Source organism: Pleurodeles waltl, chromosome 3_1 (assembly GCF_031143425.1).
Source record: "Pleurodeles waltl isolate 20211129_DDA chromosome 3_1, aPleWal1.hap1.20221129, whole genome shotgun sequence".
Classification (NCBI taxonomy): Eukaryota; Metazoa; Chordata; class Amphibia; order Caudata; family Salamandridae; genus Pleurodeles; species Pleurodeles waltl.
In genome coordinates, this window is record NC_090440.1 from 1,065,850,076 (window position 1) to 1,065,875,771 (window position 25,696).

Sequence of the window (25,696 nt, forward strand, 5' to 3'; positions counted from 1 at the left end):
AAAGTCCCAGCTGTATTTCACGTTATCTATACCCCCTCCCCAATCCTAATGAACCCTAAAGACCTCCTATTGAGACCCAAGTATACATGTCACAGTTACGAATTCATTACATTGACAGGCAGTTTATGCAGCCCTGTGCCTTATACTTAAATCCATTATCACCACGAAAAGCAGCCCTCTGTCTAAACCGAATATGTGGCTATGGGCCATATGTAGGAACACATTATCCCATAGACACAGAATGAGTAAAACCCTTTGCTACATGTAGCCCGATGTTCCTTATGAAACTGAGATCCTCAAATTAGCAGTTCAAGACTGGCAATGAGCAATAGAAATGTTTCTGTAACTTCTGGAATTCAGTTCTTGGGAAATAATTGACACAACAACTTTTCCCGCACACCCTTACAAACCTGACTTTACTGCTATTAATAGTTTCTCAGCTGCATGCACTCAGCAGGGCTCTCAACTCCACAAAGCTCCGTGATGAGAGAATTACTGTCTATAGAAGAATAAAAACACACCGAGAAGTTGAACAGGATTAGGTGTTCGTGCATCTAAGACTGGCCAGTTGCAGCCTGCCATGATTAAGTGCTATTTGTTCTACTTAGATCAATAGACGTAAAGGTTACCCATAGAAGTTAAGTGGCATGTGGGATAGTAGTCTGCAAATATTGACACTCTCAACACAAAGTTATTGCAAAATACGTCAATGACCGATTCTGCCTTTGTTCATTTTAAAAGCAAGTTTGAAAAGTCCTGTATCTGTTGAAAGACAATCTGCGAATAAAAGGTGATTCAGAATTTATGTTGGAATCTGCAACTAAATTATACAAAACACTATTTGATATAAATGACTAGTAAAGCTTAGAATTCCAGCAACCTAGGGCCATGGCAAAAACAGAAAGTATGGAGCAACCAAAATGTTCTCAGTACTAAGAATATTTCAATAGAAAGTAATAAATTGACAAAAAAAGGACATTTACTTACTCACTAATTAATTTCACCACAACAGCCCTTTGTAGTGCCTCCTTTAGAGAACTTCTTTACTTCAGTGAGGGTACCGGCCGTGGAACCAGTACATATAAACATTTTCAGCTGTAAAAATACTTTCATGTTAAAATAAATCATTGGATCTGTTGACACAAGGAATTCACAAAAGGTGACCTTGCAGGTGTATATCTAATTTTTGTCATATAATATTTTCGCAAGGTCACGCAATATTACGTTGTTGCAAATCTCACACAATGAAGTGGGGGCTGGAGAGTTGGTTGCAACTTTATAATCCGACAGCTGAGGAAGCAACCTTTGTTGCTGCTTGCAAAAATGCTGACTTCTGTGGAACACCTCGGAAATAAAAGCAATGTCACTTTATAAAGAAAATGAACAGGGTAAATAGGGGAGGGATTGCGATCATCTATCACTATTATATTGAGACCAGGTGTAATCCTTGGGCTGTGAAGCTCTGATGTTTGACTTTAAATGTAATAACATCACCGTTTTCAATGGCACTTTGGTGTATCATCCATCCGGTCTAAGAGACAGATTTATTTCATCTGTCCAGACCTTCATTGAGTCTTGCATTGAGTTTCGTAACTTTACCCTATTGAGTGACTTTAATTTTCGTTTACAGCTTGAAGAAAATATGGAGATTTAGCATTTGGTCGACTGCCTTTGCAGTTTCAAACTCGGTCAGTTAGTTAATCAACCTACCCACAAGGCTAATCACACGCTAAATTAGATGCTCACAAACTGCCCAGCCTCAACAAAGTTCTATCTCTGATATGGTTACATCATGGTGCAGTATTTTTCAATTCACAGTTCCAGCCAATAAATCTGGCTCTCTCAGTTCTCTAAATCCCATAAAGGTCCAACCTCAGTGTAAAATTAATAGCTCTGAGCTTGAAAGGGCATTGTAAAATCATAGTTCAGTACTAGAAACAATACAGAAGATGCCACCACCAATTTCACTAACTGGATAGACTATGAAGTCACTCGACTAGCCACAGAAAAAACTATGAGCAATCATAGAAAAAGTCCTTCAGCTCTGTGGTATTCCCCGGAGCTGAAAAAAGTCAACCAAAAATGCAAGGCCCAATAACAAAGATGGAGAAAGATTACAATCATGAATGGAAAAATAAATACAAGCATATTAAAAATGAGCATTTAACACTGATCATCTCAGAAAAAAACAAACACTATACTGAAAAAAAAACATGGCTAAAGACTCCACAAGACAACTTTTTATGACTGTTAATACTCTCTCAAAATGCAACAATAATAAAATATTCATCCCTGATCATGCTTTCTGTAATAGTTTAGCAAAGTTTTTTCAAATAAAGGAAAACAACATTTATAATGGAATTTCATCCTGTTGAGGTGCTAACTCCTTTTGGGAAACATTAAAGATGGTTGCACCCTAAATATTCTTGATACATTTACTACCTTCACTGAAAACAGAGTAACAATACTTTTGGAGGCTAAGTCAGGCTCTCTTTTCCATTCCTGTCCACGTTATGTACTGCATATGGTCGCCAGCACGATCTCCTGAATAATATTCTGAATTCTTGCCATTTTCCAGTAGCCTGATAAAAGGTCTTGGTGCTGCCTCTTTTGAAAAAAACCTCCCTTGATCCTGGCAACACTGTTAGACCCTATGAACTACTGCCTTAATTCCTGGCCTCCGTTGCCTGCGAAGATAATGGAACAGGCAATTAATGAGAAGTGATGTCCTTTCTTGACCCCAACAACCTTTTGGATCCATTGCAATATGGTTTCAGACCTCAGACTGCATTACCTAGAGTATTGAAAAAAAATATTTCCTTAGATCCCCCAAGATCTGCAAAAAACTGTCATTGTGGCACTCATTCAATCTAAGGTCGATCATTGCAATGCGTTATATTTATGACCTCAGATATGCTTGCAACTGAAACTCCTGTATCAAAAAGGATGCATGGCCTTCGTTGGCTACCTGTTTGTGAAAGTGTCAAATTTAAGGCTTTGTTTATGGTCCTCATGGCACTGTATAAAACTGTCCCTCTCTACTTTCCGAATACTTTTTTGTTGGCATGTCCTCAGCTGAACCTTTGATCAAGTGTGACCAATTTGGTAGAATAGAGAAAGCTAGATGGGAAGGGATAAGATTTTCCTTCTCAGCATGAACACTTTGGACCATCGTGTCGCTTTCCTTTAGATCCCAACCAAATCGGGTACTTTTTAGGAAATTATTAAAACATGGTTGTACACCTTCCTCTCTAAGTGGATCTTTTTTACCTCTTTTATCGAATGCTAGCACCAAGATGCCTCAGCATCTGTGTGCTCTAAAACATGTTTACGTACTTACTTACTTAAATAAAGCATTCCAATACCAAAAACAAATACACTGTACGGCAGTAGTATAAGATGGAATGTTTTGCTGAAAGACTGGCTTTCAACTTGTAAGTGCAGGAAGTGGTGGGATCTAGTTTGATCCTTGTTCCAGCAGTAATGAAATATACAGAATTTGTCCTAGTGTAATTTGCCAACACTGGGGCACGTTCAGAAGCTTGAGACACTCACCTTGTTATCACTTGTTGGAAAATGGGTTATTGGTAGGGCAGGTAGGTGCCTACACCTAGCAACAAGCCACCAACCTCCACATAGGTACAGTTAGGTCTCAGTAAATTAATCCCAGCTCAACCCTTGGTAGCTTGGCAACGAGCGTCAAGGCTTAACTTAGGAGACAAAGTGTAAAGCATTCAAATATCACAAAACAGTATTTAAATAAAACACAGGAAACAGTTTAAAAATACAAAACCAATTTATAAAAAAAATTGATATTTTTATCTTTAAAATGACACAAAAATGATTAAAATCGGTTCAGGGGAACCGGAGATATGAATTTTTAAAGAATTATTACTTTTCTAGCGCTTAGAAACAAAAAGCGCCAATCGGGTCATCTGGTTGCACCTCGACCGGGGCAAAGTCAAACTGACACCAGGCATCTCAGCAGTGTACCTACGGAGGCACTACCTACCGTCCCTAAACCTACATGACCTACCATATACTAGGGATGTATAGGTAGGATGACATAGCCAATTATAATTAGCCTAATTTGCATACTGATTTTACACAGATCACAGGCCCTGAGACTGGTTGGAAGTACCCAGGGCGTCATCAGAGTCAGAAAAACTCCAGTAAAAAGTGAAAAATGGGCAAAAAGTTAGGGGGCCTCTGCAATCAGCCATATTTTCTCACATATTCCATGATTCCTTCATCTTGCGGAACAGCAATATTTCACTGCTGATGACACAAATCAACACAGAGAGGGCCTGGCTGGATGGTAAGTCAGATTTAACATGTGTTTTCAAAGTTCACAATTGTGCATGTCCTCAACATATGTTTGTCTATTCCTACCTACTTGCTTACAGGTGACTCTGGCTATCCTAACCATCCTTGGTTGTTGACACCAGTGAGGTACCCAACCACAACAGGTGAAGTCTGTTACATTGAGGCCCATGGAAGGACAAGGCGTGCCGTGGTGTGGACTTTTGGGTTCCTGAAGGCAAGATTTTGCTGCCTTCTCTACTCACCCAACAAGGTATGACAAATGATTGTTGCCTGCTGCATGCTCCACAATCTTGCCCTGAAACGTCAGATACCATTCCTACCAGATGAGGGGGAACCAGCAGTTCTTGTGGGGAGAAATGCAGATTTGCCAAGTGATGATGAGCCAAATAAAAATGAAGCAGGAGACTCCAGGGCAGATCTCATCAACCAGTACTTCAACTGACTCAAAGTATGTGATGTATTCCTGATGCAGTGATTTAAAATAGTAACCCACAATTGATGGGTATCATGTCACCACCTTTTAGCAGGAGCTATGAGTTATTAGGTAGCTGACAAGCCTATAAGTGAGTTTTGCATGCAGACTGTAATGTGGTATTGTGGACAGAACCGACTGGTCTACAGTGTCATGTATTGTTCATGCTCATGCACAGTCACTTTAGTGAATATGACTTGTCTGAGTTGAGGTATGTTTTCTGTTATGTTCTATCTCTCTTCTATGTCAATCACAGATTTGCTGAGTTCCAGTTTGGCTCACCATTGTTGGCAAGTCACTGATATTGTCAAAAGCAGATGGGAATTGCAGGCACACATGAGAAGTGGACATGGCTGAAACCAGGTAATGATTGCAATGAGTATGTGGAGTATAAGGGCCATATGTATGAAAACTTGAGCTTGCGAATCGCAAATAGCGATTTTTAAGAAATCGCTATTTCCGAGTCGCAATTGGCCATGTAACAAAATTGTGAATCGGAAATAGCGATTTTTTTTAAAATCGCTATTTGTGGTTTGCGAGGCCCAATTACTGAATCGCAATTTGCATTATCGCAAATTGCGATTCTGTAAAAAATCGCAAAATGCGAGAAAGTTCGAGAATGCACACCTGGAGGAGCCTGATGACATCACCAGCAGGAAATGAGTCATCCCAGGCAGTTTCAGGTGCCACACCCAAACCAGCATCCTGAGAGAGAGCAGCCCAGCCACACAGAGCAGCACTCAGAAGGAGCAGGAACACCTGAGCCAGGATGGACACCACAGGCCAAGCACAGGAGAAGGCTGAAAGGAAGCGCAAGCTGAAATTCAGTGAACAGGAGCTTGAGGTTCTAACTGAGGAGGTGGTGAGGAGCCATGACCGCCTGTTTGGAATAAGCTCACTCCAGGTGCCTGAGAGTGAAAAGAGGAGATTATGGCTGGACATACAGCGCTCCATCGAAGAAATAAAAAAAAGGTGGTACGACCTACGCTCCCGTGCAAAGTAGAGGGTGGCAAGGAGACTTGCGGAGGCCAGGGGTACAGGTGGCGGACCACCAACAGAAGCATCATCAACACCATTGGAGGACCTGGTGGAGTCCACACTCCTCCCTGAAGCTGTGACTGGGGTCACAGAGATCGACACCTCCTGGCACACTGAGTACCAGCCAAGGTAAGTGCAATAATGTTTTGTAACCCTATATGTGTATGCACAAAAGCCCCTTAGGAATTATCATGTAATGTGAAGCAGTGTGTGAAGTAGTCCAGTCCACATCTTAGAAGCAGCACAACAATGCATTATGGGAGTGGCAGTCCAGAAACTAGTACTGAAAGTAGCACAACAATGTAATTAAGTATAGTGACACCCAAGGTAACACAACACACACAACACCGTGTAGAGCAGTATCTGTACCTTTATTGCCATTTTCTAACAGATAATGTAACATACAGAACTGACATGCTGCATATTGTTGTTGCAGGTGGGCCAGGTCCAGCAGCCACACCATCTACATGTGTAGGAGAGACGGACACCCATCAGCCCTCAGATACAAACACCAGTGGGTCCCTCCACATGTCCACTGTCCGACGCAGGCCCAGGGCACTGCCACTGCCAGAGTTCAGCGGCGACTCTGAGGAGCAGCAGGAAGGGCCAAGCACACCGTCAGCACCAGACAGGCGCAGCCAGATTCTGGAGGGCAGGGGTCATCCAACAACAGCACCACGCAGGATTGCGATGGAGTCCTGGGCACAACATCATGAGGCAGGTGAGGGTCCCTCCTTATTCGGGGGCCTTGAAGCTGCTATGTTGCAGCAGAAGTGTCTGCAAAATAAGTAGATCCTTAATTTAGACTGAAACCTGCGCAAACACAACAGCAACATGATGGGCCTGCATCGCCAACTGGATTCACTCAATGGCGATATTGTACAGCTGCGTGAGGGACAGGTGCAGGCTTCAGAGGACACCAGGGACCTTACAAGTGCTGTCCGTGACCTCTGCCAGGAGCTGCACCATGAGAGGGTTAGCTGGCGCAGACAAGAGCACAGATTCCGGACAATGTTTGGCAGCTACTGCAGGTCCTCTAACAGGATGGCAAATTCCACTGCATTGATTGCCCGTCGCGCAGTGGCGGCGCAAGTGGAAGCTGCACATAGCAGCAGGGACGTTGTTTAGGGACTTGTTCAGATCACGAATGTGATAGAACACATAATGGGACAAAGATCAGCCACTCCAAGTGCGGTAGCCTTGGGAGACACTGAGGACAGTTCCAGCCTCAGCAGTGTTACCGTACCAGCAGCAGACACCAGACGGCGCAGTGCCAGGCACAGCACTGTCACTGAAGGTGACAAAAGAGGTGCCAGTGACTTAACTGGGTACCCGAGTGGTGTGCGTGGGAGAAAAAAGTGACTCTTGCCGCCATTAGACTGCTGTTGCCACTATGTGGAAATAGTGCATGACTCTGGTCATTAGTTTTTTTGCGTTTGTCACATCACCTGTTTCATTTATTTCTCAATAAACATTATCTGACGTAAGGTAATAAATTTATATCACTACAGGTACAGTTGTCAATGGATTTGTGTCATTCATACTCACGTCTGAAATGGTTGTGTGTGATGTCAGCACGCCTTTGCCTTCCCTCTGCTGCACTGGTCCTGTCTGCTGGCTGTAGAGGTGGTATGGGATCGTCATCCTCATCTGATTTAGTTCACTGATTTCTATAGGTATGCCCCTGGTTTTAGCTATATTGTGCAAGATTGCACAAGTAGCCACTATTCTACGTGTAGTCTCTGGACTGTACTGTAGTGCCCCTCCACTTTTGTGAAGGCACCGGAAGCGACTCTTCAGCAGTCCAAATGTGCGCTCCACCATGTTGTGGGTTGCCCTGTGTGCTGCATTGTATCTCCATCCTGCTGGTGTTGTAGGATTGAGGTAGGGCGTCATCATGTAGGTGCGCACTGCGTAGGCACTATCTCCTGGAAGGAACAGAGGGTACAATGAGTAAGTGAGCCATCTGACGTCACAACTGCATAAATGCGCCAGTGTAGAGAGGGAAAACACCTAGTAGATATCCGTCACCAAACTCCCCAGCTAGCAGTCTTGTGTGAATACCTGGCCACTAGATCTGTTATGATATAGGAGGCATTGCATATCACCTGAATATTCATGGAATGTTGGTATTTACGGTTTTGGTACACATACTCTGTGGCTGATGGTGGACATATTGCCACATGTGTGCCATCTATGGCACCTAGGACGTGGGGGAACTGTGCTATCTGGTAAAACTCTATTTTTGTCTGCTGTATTTCCTGTGGGGTGTGGGGGAATCTGATGTACTGTTGTAGTTTGCTCAGCATGGCGTTGATGAAAGAATTAAAAAATCTGGAGAGGGTACTCTGTGATACCCCTCCAGCTGCTGCTATGACCCCTTGATAGCTCCCTGAGGAGAGTAGGTGTAGGGAGCATAATACCTGCACATGGGTGGGTATGCTATGAGTCCTTAGTGTTCTGCGCTGCAGTATGGGTTGTAGCTCAGCTATCAGGTCAAGTATCATGGCTGAGTTCAACCTATACCTCTCATATATTTCCTCCTCTGTCAGGTCAAACAGTGTAATGCACACCCTGAAAATGCGCTTCTGTCTCCTCCTCCCTCTCCTCAAACCGGCCAAGATCCTCATCCTCCTCACCATGACGTAGAGTGCAGCCATTGTTGAAAAGTGTCTGAGGCATTCTGGGCCTCTTTATATAGGTTGCACCTGGTTACCACCTGGTTTCACTTAGTGGTATTTTGCATGTGCAAAATGCCATTCTGCAAAAAATCGTAATTTGTGATTTTTTGATGCATCTATTTACGACTTGGATTTTGCAAATCGCATTTTGCGCCTCGCAATTTCCTACTGGAAATTCCGAATCGCAAATTGCGACTCGCAAAACCAGCTCGCAACGCAAAAAATCACAAAAATTGCAATTTCTTATTTTTGGTCTGCGAATGCCTTTCGTGTATCGCAAACCACGTTTTTGCACTCGCAATAGGCCGATTTTTTGCGAATCGCACCGTTTGCGAGTGCAATAACTTTTCATACATCTGGCCCTAAATAATTCAGCAACACAAAAGGATGATGGACGGAGTGCTGACAATGCAAACACTCACCCCCCAGTCACAGATCTGGGTTTAATCCATTGTTCTTTTGCTCACCATGCCACCCCAGTTTGGACCCAGCCATATGCAAATCAGTCTTGACCCTGTTCCTCATGGGAACAGTCCAGCGCGAACTGCCAGGACAGGTCCTCCCTGGACCGGAAACAAGCATCCTGGGACTGGTTTCAGGGTATCACCCTTCTTCAGCCAGGCCAGCTTGATTACAGTGGCACTGTGAGCAAGGGACCCACGTCTGGGCATACCCTTCCCAATTAGGGCAACTTTAGCAACACAAAAGGATAACAGATGGAGTGCTGACAATACAAACACTCACCCCCAATAACAGATCTGGGTTTAATCCATCATTCTTTTGCTCATCATGTCACCCCAGTTTGGTCCCAGCCATATGCAAATCAGTCTTGACCCTGTTCCTCATGGGAACAGTCCGGCCCGAACTGCCAGGCCAGGTCCTCCCTGGACCGGAAACAAGCATGTCTTGTCTCAGAGGAGAGGGAGTGGGGGTGGGCTGTGTCCCAGGATGTCCGAGACCCGGTCTCATAGCTTGGTTGGTTCCATGAGTGGATGCCAGGATGGGAGCCTAGCCTGCACCGTAGGGCCAGCTGCTCAGAGGGATCCCACTTTGGCAGTAGAACTTGGGCGGGTGGCTGGTGATAGCGTTCCACCGGTTCTGTTGTCTGGTAGTCTCATTCCAGAGTGGAGGAGGTGGAAAACCAGGCGTAGGGTTGAGAGGAGGCTGCGGGCCCCAGTGGAGAACCTGGAGGGTCAGGGGCCAGCTCTGAAAGCAGAGGCCCCAGGAATGACCTTGGTGGGACCATTTCTGGGCTGGGGGGAATCCAGACTCTGTCAGATGGGCAGAGGTCAGGAGACTTGCGCCAGCCAGACTCTTGTGTGGCCCTTGGGGAAGGTTTTTTCCTGGTGGGGGGTAGGTGTGCCCCCAATGAAGTCCTGGTGCACCAGGCAATGGTTCAACCGCAGGGTGGTGACTCTGGGTTGGATGATCAGGTTCAGGGGATAAACTCTGACCTGATGGCGAGTAGGTGTGCTCCCAAGGAAGTCCTGGTGTGCCAGGCAGTGGTTCAACCGCAGAGTGGTGACTCTGGGTTGGATTGCCAGATTCAGGGGGTAAGCTCTGATCTGGTAGGGGATAGGTGTGCTCCCAAGGAAGTCCTGGTTCGCTTGGCAATGGTCCAGTCTAAGGGTGTCGTCCCTGGACTAGATAGACAGGTTCAGGGGGTAAACTCTGACCTGGTTGGGGGGGTGGTTAGTGTGCTCACCCCCCAGTGTGAAACTTCTGGTGGCTCCTCCCGAGGTGGGGAGACGCAGGACTCTGGAAGTGGGGTTCAGGGAGGGGGAAGCCCGCCCCGGACCCCGGTGCAACACAAGGGTGTCGTCCCTAGGCTGGGTGGTCAGTTGCCCGGTAGTCATCCTGGTCTGGCGAGAGATTTGTGCAGGGCTGCTGTACTCAGCACCCTGGCAAGTGTGGATTTTGGTGATACCCCTCGTAGGAGAGGAGGGCGGGATCCTGGGAGGAGGGGTAGAGGGAGGAGAGCCTCGCCTTTAGCCCCTGTAGAACCTATGGGTTGGGACCCTAGGTTGGTGGATCAGTGGCAGGGTAGAGCCCCTGAACTGATGGGAAATGGAGTGGAGACAGGTTGCTTTGCACCTGGGGCTACCACCCCCCCATTCGTTATGGTTTTAGAGACCAGAGGCTCCTAAATGGCCTGGGGTCTGGTTCTGGCCACTGGCAGCTAGAGAACCCCCATGGGTTGGTCTAGGCTGCCTGGGAAGCATTGGCAGAGAGATCCAAGTGGAGTCAGGAAGGTGTAGAACTGGAACATGCCCCTGCTGTTGTGGGCCTGGGTCCTTGTTCTATCGCCCCAATCAGGGAAGTACATCAAGGTATTGATTGTTCTCCCCTGGCTGTTGGCTGGTAGGGGGTTGGGTTGGACTTTTTCCCTTACGCAGGGACATCCACAGTCTTTTTGCCTTCTTCCTCCTGGTTTTTCTGACCTCTCACTGTTGACTCTCGGACTCTGAGCACTTTATCACTGCTGACCAGTGATAAAGTGCAGGTGCTCTCCCATCTAAAGTTGGTATGATTGGCTTATACCTAATTGGCATATTTAATTTACCTATAAGTCCCTTGTACAGTGGTATCTCTAAACCCAGGTCCTGTAAATTAAATACTACTAGTGGGCCTGCAACGCTGCTTGCACCACCCACTGAAGTAGACTTTCAAACCTGTCTTAGGCCTGCTAGCGCAGGGCCTGTGTGCGCAGTTTTCTGCCACAGGGACCTGGCATCTAAATTTACTTGCCAGGCCCAGAACTTCCCTTTTAATACATGTAAGTCACCCCTAAGGTACGCCCTAGCTAGCCCTATGGGCAGGGTGCCATGTATGTAGAAGGCAGGACATGTGCCAGGTTGCGTGGCCTTTCCTGGCAGTGAGAAACAGCCTAACTTGGTGTCTCACTGCTGTGAGTTCTGCCTTCTCATAGGGTTGCATTAGAAATGCCCTGCCTTATGTGTAAGGGGTATTGTCTGATTTATGAGGGGTAGCATAGGTGTGTTTGGTATGGTTGTGGTGGTGATAATAAATGCTGCTTTTTGATGTGGGTGTATTTTTTATTACTATCACCGAAATGCCACTTCTAGAAAGTGCGCTTTTATCTGTGCTTATGATTCTGGTGTTTTGCAGCTTGACTCCAATCCACGTCTGGGCAGAGTGACAGTTGGGGCTTTGTGCATACTTTTCAGACAGCCTGTACACAGGAAGGGTGGAGGTGTCACAGAGGTGCATCTGCATACTGAATCCTGGGCTGAGAGAAGGGAGAGGTGGGGCACACCTACATTTGTAAAGGCTGTGCCCTGGCCTCACACAATAGGGTCGTTAACCCTCCACTGATGTTTGGAGCCTGTGCTGAAATGAGAGATGGGGCACCCCCAGAACCAGTTGTAACTGGCTAGAACCTTCTCCCCCTACCATTGCAAAACATTGTAAGGACTGAGTATAAGTATAGGGGAAGTTTCCCCACAATTTGGAGACTCTTAATCATCTTTGAACTGGACACAGAAATGCTGGAAGAACTCACAAGGAACCACCATGGACTGCTGCTTCTGTGCTGACCAGTGAGGTGCTTGGTCACTGAAGGGGAATTTTCTCTTGCTGCATGCCCCTTGTGCTGGACTGTTGTTGAGCCCTCCACCGGTGGACCTTTTCTCTAGACTTAGTCCCCCAGGGGCAGGGTGCTGTGGCCCCTGACCCCTGCAACCACCTGTTTTCAGCGCTTTCCCTTGAAGTGGGTAGCGCTTGAAGAGTGCTGCGCTTTGGGCCCCTGGCGCCTCATGAGGGCTGTGGAGTTATTTTACATAGCGCTTTCCCCAACGCTAAAAATCACCGCCGCAGCCCGGGCTTAGAAAAGAGCCCTTGCGCTTTTTATAAGCGCTCCCCTGCTGCTATGAATCACCGCCGCAGCCCGGCTTCACTTGTGCTCTGTGCGCCGGAACCGCGCTGCCCCCTGTACCCCCAAGGCACCAAAAAACTTGCCGGAAGGAGCGAGCCACTCCTGTCGTGCCCACGGGGCACGCAAATCTGGACCCGTGCCCCCTGGGCACTGATTGACCCCGCTCCACGTGGGAGCCAACCCCAGCCAGAGGAGAAGAGCTGGGACTCCTCCGGAGCAGCCAGACCACCGCTGCTGTACTTCAAGGTCGCGGGCGGGAGGAAGCCTCATCAGAGGCCCTCGCGCCGCGAGACCTCGCTGCCCTCAGTATTGCAGGGCTCAGGTACGGAAAGGGAGTTCCTTTCCCCCCGGCCACTGCCTAAGGGGCGCGATCGCCCCGTACCTTCTTTATAGCAATTTTTTGGCTCCCCCCCTTTGTGGAGGGCCAGTCAAGGCCCGGGGGGGCCCTATGAGGATCTCGGGTCCCAGGAGGGGCCCGCGTGAATCAGAGGGGGTGCGTGGCACCCCCCTCCTGTATAAAAGTATTGGGCGACCTTGGCCCCCCCACGTGAGAGCCAGTGGAGTCCTGGGGGGCCCCAGTGATCGCGGGGTCCTAGGAGGGGCCCATCTGTAGTGCAGAGGGGGTGCCCTGCGCCCCATCTTCCCCATTTTTCACCTTCTTCGTTCCTCAGGCACTGGAGGTGCCTTTACCATCAAAACAGGTACTCCCTAAAAGGTGTCCAGATATATAATCTAAAGTTCTTCCTACAGACTTTGGCTGATTGCTATATTGCCTACCTGTTTTATGATGTTTCTGTGTGCATATGCAAATGTTCCTTTTATGGACATACTTGCTAATATGTTTTTCTAACTTGCCATATGTTTTCTAATGTTCCTATTATGGGCATTGTATGATATTCTTATGGCAAGTGCTTTGGTGTAATAACGTGTTTTCCTGACTACTGCTTATGTTGCAGAATACTAAGTAACCTGTGTGTTAGCTGTGACTACTGCTCGTTTGCAGAGTAACTAATGTGTAATGTTCTGACAATTGCTAAGGTAGCAGGATAGTACTGATATGTGATGTTTGGTCTGATAATTGCGTTGTGTACAATACAGTATATTTTCATATAATCTGGTGTTGTGTTTCCTTTGTGGTGGGGATATTGCATCATGTGTGTTGTGTGTGTTGTGCAAATGCTTTACACATTGCCTCTGGGATAAGTCTGACTGCTCGTGCCAAGCTACCAAGGGGGTGAGCAGAGGTTATCTTGGACATGTAACTCCCTTGCCCTGACTAGAGTGGGTAAGTTCTGCCTGGCTGAGGTGCATACCCTAGCCAACCAGAAACCCCATTTCTAACAATGCCTTATGTTGGTTTTTAATTTCTGTGAACAATTTGGCTTCTCTGGGGAGTTGAGGTTCCAGAGGATGGTGGGTTGTGTAGGGGTGTGTTATATAGTGCAGTGTGTAGGTGTGTGTCAATGCGTGGCAGGTGTGGGGTATTCAAACTATCCAAAGTGGTGTTGTGTTCATTGTGCTGTGAGTTGAGACCGCCGCGGTTCGTACCACCAGTGGTTTTCTGCAATGGAAGAACCACAGATCGTAATCTGATGGGTGGATTTCTGTTGGGCAGGCGGTGCTGGTAGTGGGATCGCCTCTTTTCTGTCCTTCAGTGTCCTTTTTTTTGGCAGACTTCTCAATGTGACTTTTAATACGGTGGTCGGGTTAATGCCAACATAACGGTCTTTTGGTGGTCGCCACTACAGCGGTCTGACCATCAGACCACCAAAGTCTTAATGAGGTCCTTAGTCAGGATTTATATCATAATGCAATGGTTGGGATAATCTGTACTGAAAGGAATTTATTTTTACTCAAAAGATAATCAAAGATTGAGAAAAAATTATGTTTAAAACCTATGCCTTACAGGCTCCATTCAGTTCCTTGATGCTGGTCCATGGTATTGTATACCATATCCAAGGGACAGCAATTTATGAACCACAAGTAACAACACAATCTCTTTGACAAAAGCAGTAAACCATTGACCTATCTACATCTCAAAAACAACTCTGTTAACTCCACGTTATACATTGTGCTTTGCACAGGCACTTTAAATCTCTGTGCTACTTTATGATGAGTCAGATCTGTAACTAAACAAGAGACAGGTTTCTCCAGCAAGTTCATTAACCACCTGAGTTATCCTGCCATTATTATCACCTGAAATTGGCTGGGCACACAAAGATGTCTGTAGCAGATGCATTAATCCCTGAAGATATTTTAAAGTGCAGCATGTTTGAGACCGATGAAATCAGAAAAAAATGTATTTCAGTATTTCTCCTTGTTGCCAATTTCTTACTGGCCGACTTTAATGGGATAAGTAAATTGTCAGAACTCGCTGCTTCTGACTTCTCCCATACTGAATCTCTCCCCCATTTCCGCTGCCAACATTGACACCCCCTACCCCCCACTAAAGGTGTCCTGGAGGAGTATTTTTGTTCCATTATCGGCACTGGTCATCACCACTGATAAAATTCAAAATATTAATGACAGCAGGGTTATACAATTAACATTACTAACAGATAGATACCAGTGATGCACGTCCTGCAATTATAATTCCAGTGTAGTTGTGTACCCAAATCTTTTTAAAAGACGTGGCTAAAAACGACCTTTAGGTACAAAGAAAACTGCGATCGTTTTTTTTCTCTTTTTAGGCAGTAGAATTTTTTGCTGTGCTGTTAGTAAAGCAGAAGCCATAAACTGTACATGTGGGTGATTTTGCTTTAAGATCTAATTTACTTTCAGTTCAGGCGAAAAACGGAGAGCGAGGAGAATAAAAAGAAGATTTTATTGCCCAAAGGGGCCTTCTTGAAGTCAAGGTTATAGTAGAGGATTGGAGAGGCTCGGTTTAGGCATTCATAGCAGCACCTTAAAAGTTTTTATTGTTTCAGTTCGTGAAGGAAAAAGATCATTATTTATAGAGCTGCTGGTCTCCTGGAAACATTTGCAATCCTTTGAGAAGTGGAATACAAAGTGTCAGGAGGGAGTTATTTCAGAATATCCTAAATGTCACCCGAAGCATCTCACGAAGGTCACGAAGTTGAAGGTGCTGGTGTCTTTATTTGGTTAATCGAAGCCCTACTGGATGACAGTTTTACTACTCAGTGGTGTTTTAGTAGCCGTTTTTGTTTGTCTACTGTCCAAAACGGTGTTTCTATAAACTTAAGAAAGTGATCTATGTACTAAATGAAGGGGGTGCTCTAGGTAATTTCGTCAATGAACTGCGTATTAGGGAGCATCCATTAACTGAAACTAAATTGGAAAAGCCATGTGCCTGAGTGGAGGACTTTATTTTCCTATTTGTTTAACCAAGCCCACAATTTCTGATTTTGCTACTTGGGTGCTCGCATGACGCTTAGTGATGCATCATGATGCAACACATTGAAAATGGGGCCATCGACCACACTTCATCTGTAAAAGAATATTGGACATGAGTGAGGCAGGCGCGCATCTATTCCTCTCCTAGTGGGGATTTTTGGGCAGGAACATACCCATGAATGTTACCCCCTATCATGCAAAAAACACTTGAGTTAGCAGGAAAGAGTGCTTGTGTAAAAATGTTAAAAATTGAAGTTCAAAGAATATGAAATACTAGGTGGGAATTATTGCAGCAGAACCTAAAAGTCAGACAGGCACCGCATGGAGGTAACAGCGCTGAAGCGGTATGTGAACGTTATTTGGAGATTACAAAATGGAACTGAAATTACATCTTTGTTGGTCAATGTTCTTTTAGTGACCGTTGTTCTGAGTTTATTTTAACCACAGCAAAGCACACATTTTTCTTTCTGTTCTGTGGGCACGCACGCACTTCTAAGCAGTGCTGCATGACACAAAGCAATTCAAATTAGAGCACTGATGAACATGAAATGATTTTCACAGTAAAAGTTGACAAGTGTGGTTCCAAACTGCTTTGTGTTGTGTTGCATGAGATAACCTAGATTGCTTACAGGAGGCATTTATGACTGGGAACGGTGTACACACCCATAGACTTGAGGGATACATAGTTGCTGCTGTTGACTTAAATTACTGTGGTCCACAGTGCGGGATACACTGCTACTGCAAGTGAGTATTGGTTGAAGGAGAGAAAAGGACTTCAGCAACTGCAGTCCCTGGTGGCTTTTTATTTAATGAACCAATATGAGGTACATTGGGAAATTGGTCCAGGCAAACAAAGGAGGTGTCACAGAGGCACAAAGACATCCCAAATGCTCTCTTTTGTGGCAGTATGGATGAACATTTAGGCATATCAGAGGATAGTGCTAAGCATGTATGGCACACACAAAGGCAGTAAGCCAGACACACCCTCAATAAAGAAATCCCACACCAATTTATAAAAGTAACATACTTTTATTTAAATTTTGATATCAAGATCATCAGAATCGATTGAGTACTTTTCGATTTATGGATTTTTACAGTTTTCAATTTCAATTTCAGCTTTATTTCGGCAAAACAATACCATAAAAGCATACTGACAAAATTCTGACATTTCTAAAAAGGAAACGAGAACACTTTGAGAGAATCAATAAATCAGACCCATCATAATGAAGATCAGGACCAGGGCTCCCCCAGGGCCAAACAATACAGATAGGCAAGTTATAAATATGGGTGTTATAAGAATAAGCGGTTAATCAATAAAAACACTATAAAGATACAAATACACATCATCATACACATCACCATAAAAATATTCTAAAATACCTATAAATACGAATCTTTATACAAAAAACAATTAGTATTGTTATCTCACTATTAGTAGCAATGACTGTGTGCTAGCACAAATAGTGACAATTGTAAAGATAGGATTCATGCTTTTTTGAAGGAACATTTGCCTCTAGCATATAAAATTGCCTCTAAAAATCTTGGCAATATGCATACCACCATCACATGAGGGATTATTTTGCTAATTTTAAGAACTGGTTGACAGTCTCTGGGACCCAACGATACCATAAAAGCATACTGACAAAAACCTTACATTTCTAAAAAGGAAACGAAAACACTTTGAGAGAATCAATAAATCAGACCCTTCATAATGAAGATCAAAACCAGGGCTCCCCCAGGGCCATACAATATAGATAGGCAAGTTATAAATATGAATGTTATAAGAATAAGCAGTTGATCAATAAAATCACTATAAAAATACACAATACACATCATCATACACATCACCATAAAAATATTATGAAATACCTTTAAATACGAATCTTTATACAAAAAACAGTTAGGATTGTTATCTCACTATTAGTAGCAATAACTATGTGCTAGCACAATTAGTGACCATTGTAAAAATGGGATTCATGCTTTTTGGAAGAACATTTGCCTCTAGCATATCAAGTTGCCTCTAGAAGTCTTGGCAATATGCACACCACCATCACATGAGGGATTATTTTGCTAATTCTAAGAACTGGTTAACAGTCCCTAGACCCAACGATTTCTTTCATTCATACATGCCTATATTCAATTAAAGGCCATAAAATGGGTACAATCATGTAATACAAGAGGCACATTATTCCAACAGCGATTAATATTCACTTAACTACTAAAAACAAACTGTCTGGTGTTGGTCTTAAAAAGAATAAGTAAGAATCTATTACAATATTTCATTTATAAAACCCCTCAAATTTGCCTCCCGTGCCATGAGGCACTTGTTTGTTTAGCTAAGGGGGGATTTTTTAGAAAAGAAATAAATAAATAACTGGATCTAAGGACTAGTTTCATAGGTGTCAAATGACCATTCTAGGTAACTTGAAAAACCTCCCAATGACTAATGACTAATGACTACGGTCCTTATGCCAGGGGGCAAAATAAAGTTATAAATCAAGAACTTCCCGGGTAATGTCAATATCCCCTGGGCTAAATATATCCTTGGCTAACTGTATAACCAGAGACCATTGGATTACCAAAGGTGACTCCCAATTATCAGTTTGGGGACCGTAGATTAACTGTGGGAGTTTTGCCTGGGTTAGAGCACCTATAGCCTCAGGCCCGCCTTGTCTCTAAAGAATGAAATTGCTAATAGAAACCGGCTTAGACCAAAAACAACATAAGGTATCGTGCTGGATCTCAAGAATCTTGCTGCTTCATTGCAGTTCCTGATTCCAACATTCCTACAAATAGGTCGAATCCATTTCCTCCTTGGTTTACCATAGGCATTGCAGATTAAGAGAACATGATCCGCCGTTTCAGGAGTCTCCATATTACACAGCTCACAAGTCGCCTCATGATTTCTCCCATTTGAAAAGCCCCATTTAAAAGTATAGGCCTTAACCTGGAGAGTCCCATATCGAAGCTTCATGAATAAAGCTTTTGCTCGTCTAGGTTGGATAGTGTCGATCCATTCCTCAGCACTCGGTAATGGTTTAATATCCAGGAAATTTAAGGTTAGTCTACCTAGATCCTTGCTATAGAAAGGGCTATTAAAGGTGAAGTCCCAAAATACTTGCTTTAGTCGGATCTTGGATTGTGTTGTGAGCGTATGCGGTTCATCCCAATAAAATTTCAGCCCTAAATTGTAAAAACATTGCCTTATATTGTGGAGCCACGGGAGGGAGATGGCCTTGTCCAAGTCCATGATCTCAATTAGTGCTTGCCTGTATTGGATCAATTCCGGGGTTGTCCAAAGTCTACACCAGTAAAGCAAGGGCCTCAGGGCTGCCAATTTACCTATTTGTTTCATGTTAATATCATAGGTTAAAGGAATCAGAGGGGTGGATGGAGGGAGATCCAGTACCCCCCTCATAAAATTATTTTCCTGAGTAACCAATGGGGTTAGTTTTGTGAATCCCCAGAGTTCGGCGCCATATAGAGCAGCAGCCTGTGCATTGCACCTATAGATCTCAAATACTGGTGACACAATGCTAGACCTTGAGCATTTGTAATTTTTGCTAATTGCCATGGAACTATGAGTTAGGGAGATAGCATCTTTATTGATGTGCGGTGCCCATGACAAGTTGGCATCAAGCAGTATCCCTAGATACTTGAAGTTTTTTACTCGTTCCAATGCCTGCCCTCTAATCCGAATGTTTCTCTTGAGTGCTTTATGGGGGTTAACAGTCAGGTATTTGGTCTTGTTTGTATTTATTTCTAATCCCTTCATGCTGCAATACTCACTAAATTTGTCTAATAGAGTTTGCAAGCCCATGGGAGTTTGAGATAATAGAATGGTATCATCTGCAAAAAGGAGAGCGGGGACTGGATCACCGTTCAATCTTGGTGAGTCATGGTTACTTTGTTTCAGATGATAAACCAGATCATTAATGTATAATGAGAAAAGTGTTGGGGCAAGCACACAGCCCTGTCTCACCCCCCTCTTGATAGGTATTGGGTCTGTCAACTCTCCCTTTGGCCCCCACCGAACCTTTGCAAATGTATTTTCAGGTAACCTCTCTAGCTGGCCCAGGAGGTTCCCTGGCATGCCCTGTTTTCCTAATGCTGCCCATAAGGAATCTCTTGCCACCAGATCAAAGGCTGCACGCAGATCGACAAACGCGATATAGAGGTGACCTTTCCTTAGTCTAGTATATTTCCACATTATAGTCAATAGCCTAAAAGCCTGGTCAACTGTACTCGTCTGCTGTCTGAAGCCTGCTTGATATATAGTCAATATGCTGTTTTCTTCTATCCAGGTACTGATTCTATTCAGCATCTGTCTAGCATACATTTTCTGCATGGCATCTATGAGGCTGATTGGTCTATAGTTCCCTGGGTCTTCCCTGGATCCTTTTTTGTAGATTGGGATTATTTCTGCCCCTTTCCATGTCTCGGGCATTAGACCTCCCCTTCCTATAGCATTACTTAAAAGATTTAGATATGGTGCCTAAATTTCTATGCTATGTTTAAACATATCCCCCGGGATCTTATCCAAACCGGGGGCTTTTCCTGGCTTGATTACTTCAATGGCATTCACCGTCTCCTCCAGACTAAATTGTAACTCGGGTAAGATTCCCCAGGTAGCTAGGGTTTTGTGTCTTGAGGGATAGAAATCGAGAGTGGGGGGATCAGAGTAAAGCTGTGTAAAATAGTTAACCCATGTTTTGGGATCTATATGATGATCTGTGGTAAATATCCCCTCTTTGCTACCATGGGTAACTATTTTCCAAAAGATCCTAGTATCATTGCTTTTTGCTGCTTCCAGCAGATCTTGCCATTTTTGATCCTCCCAATTGCTTTGGGCAGCTGCCAGCGTTTTCTTGTAGCTGGCCCTTGCCTGTTGTACGGCTAATTGATTTTTTTGTTTTAAAGCCTCTATCAATACTCTTTTCCTCACCCTACATTTGTTAGTGTACCATGGACTGCTTGGGGTGGTTTGCACCTTCTCCTTTTTGTGCTTGTTCTGTAGCTGTTTGGTCAGGACGGGTCTTAGTGCAATACTCATTGATTGGTGGATGGCCGTAATAGGGATATCAATAGATTTGTTTTCTGCATAAGGCTCCAGGAGATCAGAAAATATGTTGTAGATATGTGTCATAATATCCAGATTGCCTAGTATTACTGGCCATTTTACAACCCTTCTATTGTTACTGAGGGTGGGTTGTAACTCCACCTTGTCATGTTCTGTATATTCCAAATCCAAATCTAGGAGGTGGGCCCTGAGTTCAATTATTAGTGGGAAGTGATCGCTATCCATTCTTTTATCTATTTTAAAAGTCACTAATCTTCCCATGTACTTATACTATGCAAAATGTAGTCTATTTTTGAGGTTGAATTGCCTCTCTGGAAGGTATCCAAATTAAGGCCTCCTTCAACCCACTCTGCCATTGCACACCCTCAGTCCGTGCTTTAATGTAAGGCCCATGAGTTGCAGTGCGGCCACTGTGGCCGGAACAGTTTTTTCTATTGTTAAATAAGGAATTGCTCTCATTCGATCTTCATCTTCTGCTAAATATTCAAATCCAGTTATAGGTTCATAATTACAATTAAGGTCACCCCCTATCATAATTGTCTCTCCTACTGGGATCTTTTTGAGCAGGTCGTCTAATAGAGTTATTTCAGGAGACTCCAAATTTGTCCTTCTAGGTCTTATATATACATTGAACAAGTGGGTTATTATCTTATTTTTTTTCCCCACTACCAACCATATAATGTCCTCTGACTCAGTGGCTTGCATACGTATCTCGACATTTAATGAGATTTTCACCCATACAACCAACCCCCCAGACGGTCTCCCTCTGGCAGCTGCAGTTGCACTAATAAAGTAGGTTTTATATCCTAATTTATACGGTGGATCTTTAAGCCAGGTCTCTTGAAAGAGACAGACATGATATCGATCAATATAGTCCTGCCATTCAGGGTCTATAAGCTTATTTTTTAAGCCGGCTACATTCCAGGAGATCATGGTGATAGGACCCCTTCCGTATAGGTTGATGACATTGGAAGTAGGACTCAAATAGGCTGTCGAATCTTTCCTACTATGCAAAGACTCCACTACACTCCCTGCCCCTGTAACATGAAGATCATTCCCTTCGTGGGGCTCACCTACTGTTGGGTCCCCGTTTGGTCCCACTAGTGCCTGATCTATCTGGATTAGTCAATCTACTCTTTCTAGATTGGAATCACCATTTCTCTTTTGCAATCCCTCATTGTGATTATACTTATACCTCTGGACTCGGGGTTTGGTAATTAATGGATCCAAACTAAACCTCATGGCATTGATTTTGGGGGCGGGGGTTCTCTGTTCCATGTCAATCAGGCCTCTGATTAATCTTCCATCCTTAAATGTTAGTGCAATAACGTCATGTTGCCCCTTCTCTCCTGGGATTCTTTCTGCCCCCCTGATATCTGATCGAATTATGGATAGACAGTGTCTTTTGGCCCTAATCCAGTGTGTAAGCTTATTTATTAAGGATTCCTCGTCTTCTCTGCTATTTAAGGGCAATTTTGGAACATTTAACAGATAAACAACATTGGTCCTAATAGGAAACCTGTCCTCCTCAGAATGTCGATTCCATGTAGTGTAATGGTTGTGATCATTAGATACTTGGGGATAGGGGTTCAGAGTAGGTTCAAGATTTCCTTTTTGGGGTCGTTTTATCAAACATGGTTCTCTTCGTGGATTCCCTGTTTCTTGGCATAGATCGCTATCATTTCTTCTAGGGTAGTTGCGTGAACCAGTATTTCCCCCTTTTACCCCTCTCATGCATCCCTGTGGTTGATGTAAAATCTTAGCTATAGCTGGGGTAGAGTTGGAGTAAGTATTCAAATTTTGAGAACATGTGGGTCTACCTTGTGGATGGAATGATATAGGGGGGGACTCCTTTTCGCACTGAGCTCTGTGAGTACCCCTACCCCCCTCCTTTTCCACAATTTCTGTTAAGGTTTTTACTTCAAGTTTCAAATCCCTAACTTCCTGGATTAATCCAGTGACTAGGTCGTAAAGGTCTACTATAGTTCCTATTTTGTGTTTTAGAGGTTTCATTGGTTCTAAATTGAGAGGAGAGGTCCTCTCTCTATCTAACTGTACAGTTGGGATAAATGGGTGTAACTCATCCACAGATCCCCCCTCTTGTGCATTCTGTACATTACTACTATCGAGTTCTGTCAGGACTGCATATTTATTGGAGCACACAAGTTCGCACTCCTGCGTATGGCCCTTCTTCCTAGTATTATCAATGGTGCATGGATGTATGGAACGAATTGTAGCATCCTTAGGGCTGCCAGTCCTAGTATCGGAAGATGCCTCCCCCTCTTGCTGGCAGATAATCTCTATCACTTTATCATCCTCTGGTTCGATTTTCTTCATGTAATAGGAGGTAATCTTTTTATCGGGACCCTCCCGGATGGTGGCCCTGCTACATAGTAGTGACTCTACCTCCTCGATAAGATCATCAATTTCAGCTATAGTGCAGTTCTCACCCGCATTCCTAAGTTTTTTTATAGATTTCTCCTTCCCCCTTGGGGGTTCTGATGCCTTACGTTTTCCCATGACTTGAGCCGCCTATATAGTGCTGCGGCTCTATGAACCAGTCCACAATATGTATTTATGAAAGAGATTAGAAGAAGGACTGGAGGGGGTAGACCTAGTTAATACTATTATCTTCTCGTGTGATAACGTTAGCTATAAATATTGCACTCTAGATACAAGCAGACCTCTTGCAGAATGTAAAGAGGCAGAGACCCAGCCTAGCCCCACTCCAAAATCTATCAGGTAATGATAAGAGCGTTACAACAATAAAGGGAGAGTACCGACCTGAGGCCCTCTATAAAAAGACCCTTTTTAGGGGTAAATGGCAACACAGTACCTTCAGGCAACCATAGATATAAGTTGCCAAGTCAGAACGACTTTGGATGAATGTCAGGGGGTGGCCCAGCCCTGCCTCTTCCTGGCAATGACGGGCAAGGACGGGCCCGCCCTTGGCCCGGGCTTCACCCGGGTGCGTCCCGCGCGGCGGGAGGGCTGTTGTTGGAATTAAAGGGCTCCTGCCCCTGACACACTTCCTGGGACCTCTGACGCTCTTCCTGCGCTTCCCGCGACGGCGGGAGCGCTGTTATTGGAATTAAAGGGCTCCTGCCCCTGACACACCTCCTGGAACCTCTGATGCTCTTCCTGCGCTTCCCGCGACGGCGGGAGCGCTGTTATTGGAATTAAAGGGCTCCTGCCCCTGACACACCTCCTGTGACCTCTGACGCTCTTCCTGCGCTTCCCGCGACGGCGGGAGCGCTGTTATTGGAATTAAAGGGCTCCTGCCCCTGACACACCTCCTGGAACCTCTGACGCTCTTCCTGCGCTTCCCGCGACGGCGGGAGCGCTGTTATTGGAATTAAAGGGCTCCTGCCCCTGGCACACTTCCTGGGACCTCTGACGCTCTTCCTGCGCTTCCCGCGACGGCGGGAGCGCTGTTATTGGAATTAAAGGGCTCCTGCCCCTGGCACACCTCCTGGGACCTCTAACGCTCTTCCTGCGCTTCCCGCGACGGCGGGAGCGCTGTTATTGGAATTAAAGGGCTCCTGCCCCTGACAGACCTCCTGGGACCTCTGACGCTCTTCCTGCGCTTCCCGCGACGGCGGGAGCGCTGTTATTGGAATTAAAGGGATCTTGCCCCTGACACACCTCCTGGGACCTCTGACGCTCTTCCTCTTTACAGTTTTCAAAAGTTGGTAGTACAAATTTCGTAGCAGTAATTTTATCCTATGGGGGGGGAACATACGCTGAATATGTGTACTTAGCAGCGTATTACAGGACCCATCTCCCGGAGTTAAGGTAAGATTGGGGCAAGGTCCAAGGCAGCAACAACAGGTAACTTCAGTGCACAGTAGGAGGGTATGGATGCAGAGGTGCTTTTCAGTGTTGGGTGCCCTAATGTAATCTTAAGGGAAAAGAAACATGTACTACATTCAGGCAATTAGCAATGACCTACATGACTGAACTTCTGGAGTTAAGGTAAGTACGGGGCAAGGTCCAAAGTAGCACGAACAGGTCACTTCAACTAACACAGCCACTAATGGCAGATGACCCCTCCCGCCCACAAAACTTAACCTGAAAAGATACTATTAATTCCTGGCATGCACGACAAAGCTGGGCCATGCACAGGGAAATCTTAACACTGAGAAACATTTGATCAACGTGTGCTCTACTAAATAAGATTGACCTAACATACTGTGACAAGTGAAGAGCCATTTGCGGTCCATCAGTCGGTGGAGGAGGCAGAGAGGGGTCTACTCCCTTTCATCTGTTTTCCTTTAGCAACATAGCAAAACAAAAAGCCTTCCCCGTTTTACAGAACAGCTTTGGTAAGAAGCGGGGGCTCTCCTCACTACCCAATAAATCTTGCCTGGTGCAGTGGTGGCTCTCAGTGATAAAATGGCAGAAACATAACAAGGTATTAGTACTGTATCTGATTCAAGCAGTGGGCTGAAGGAAATAACATCTGTAACTATTTCTGTCACTCACAATAAACAGCCTTCAACAGGAAATAATTTGCTTGTTGAAGTGGAGATACACATAGAGGAGGAAGTATTGTTAAATTTCGCTTGTATTTCAAATTTCTTATCCTTGGAAGGAACAACTAATTTGTATTACTGAGGTTACAGCAACCAGTCCCTTAATACTAATCTCAAGTGTTCAGCGGAACCAGGATTGTCCACTTTGTGCTCAGCATGCTGCACCATATTATTATAAGATAGAAGCAGGACTGTCAGAGATTGACCTGTCCCCATAAACAAACCCATATATCATGGGTCTGACTAATGTAATTCCCTTAATAAGGAACCAGAGAGAATACTGTGATCAACTAAAAAACATGGCTTGGTATTGAC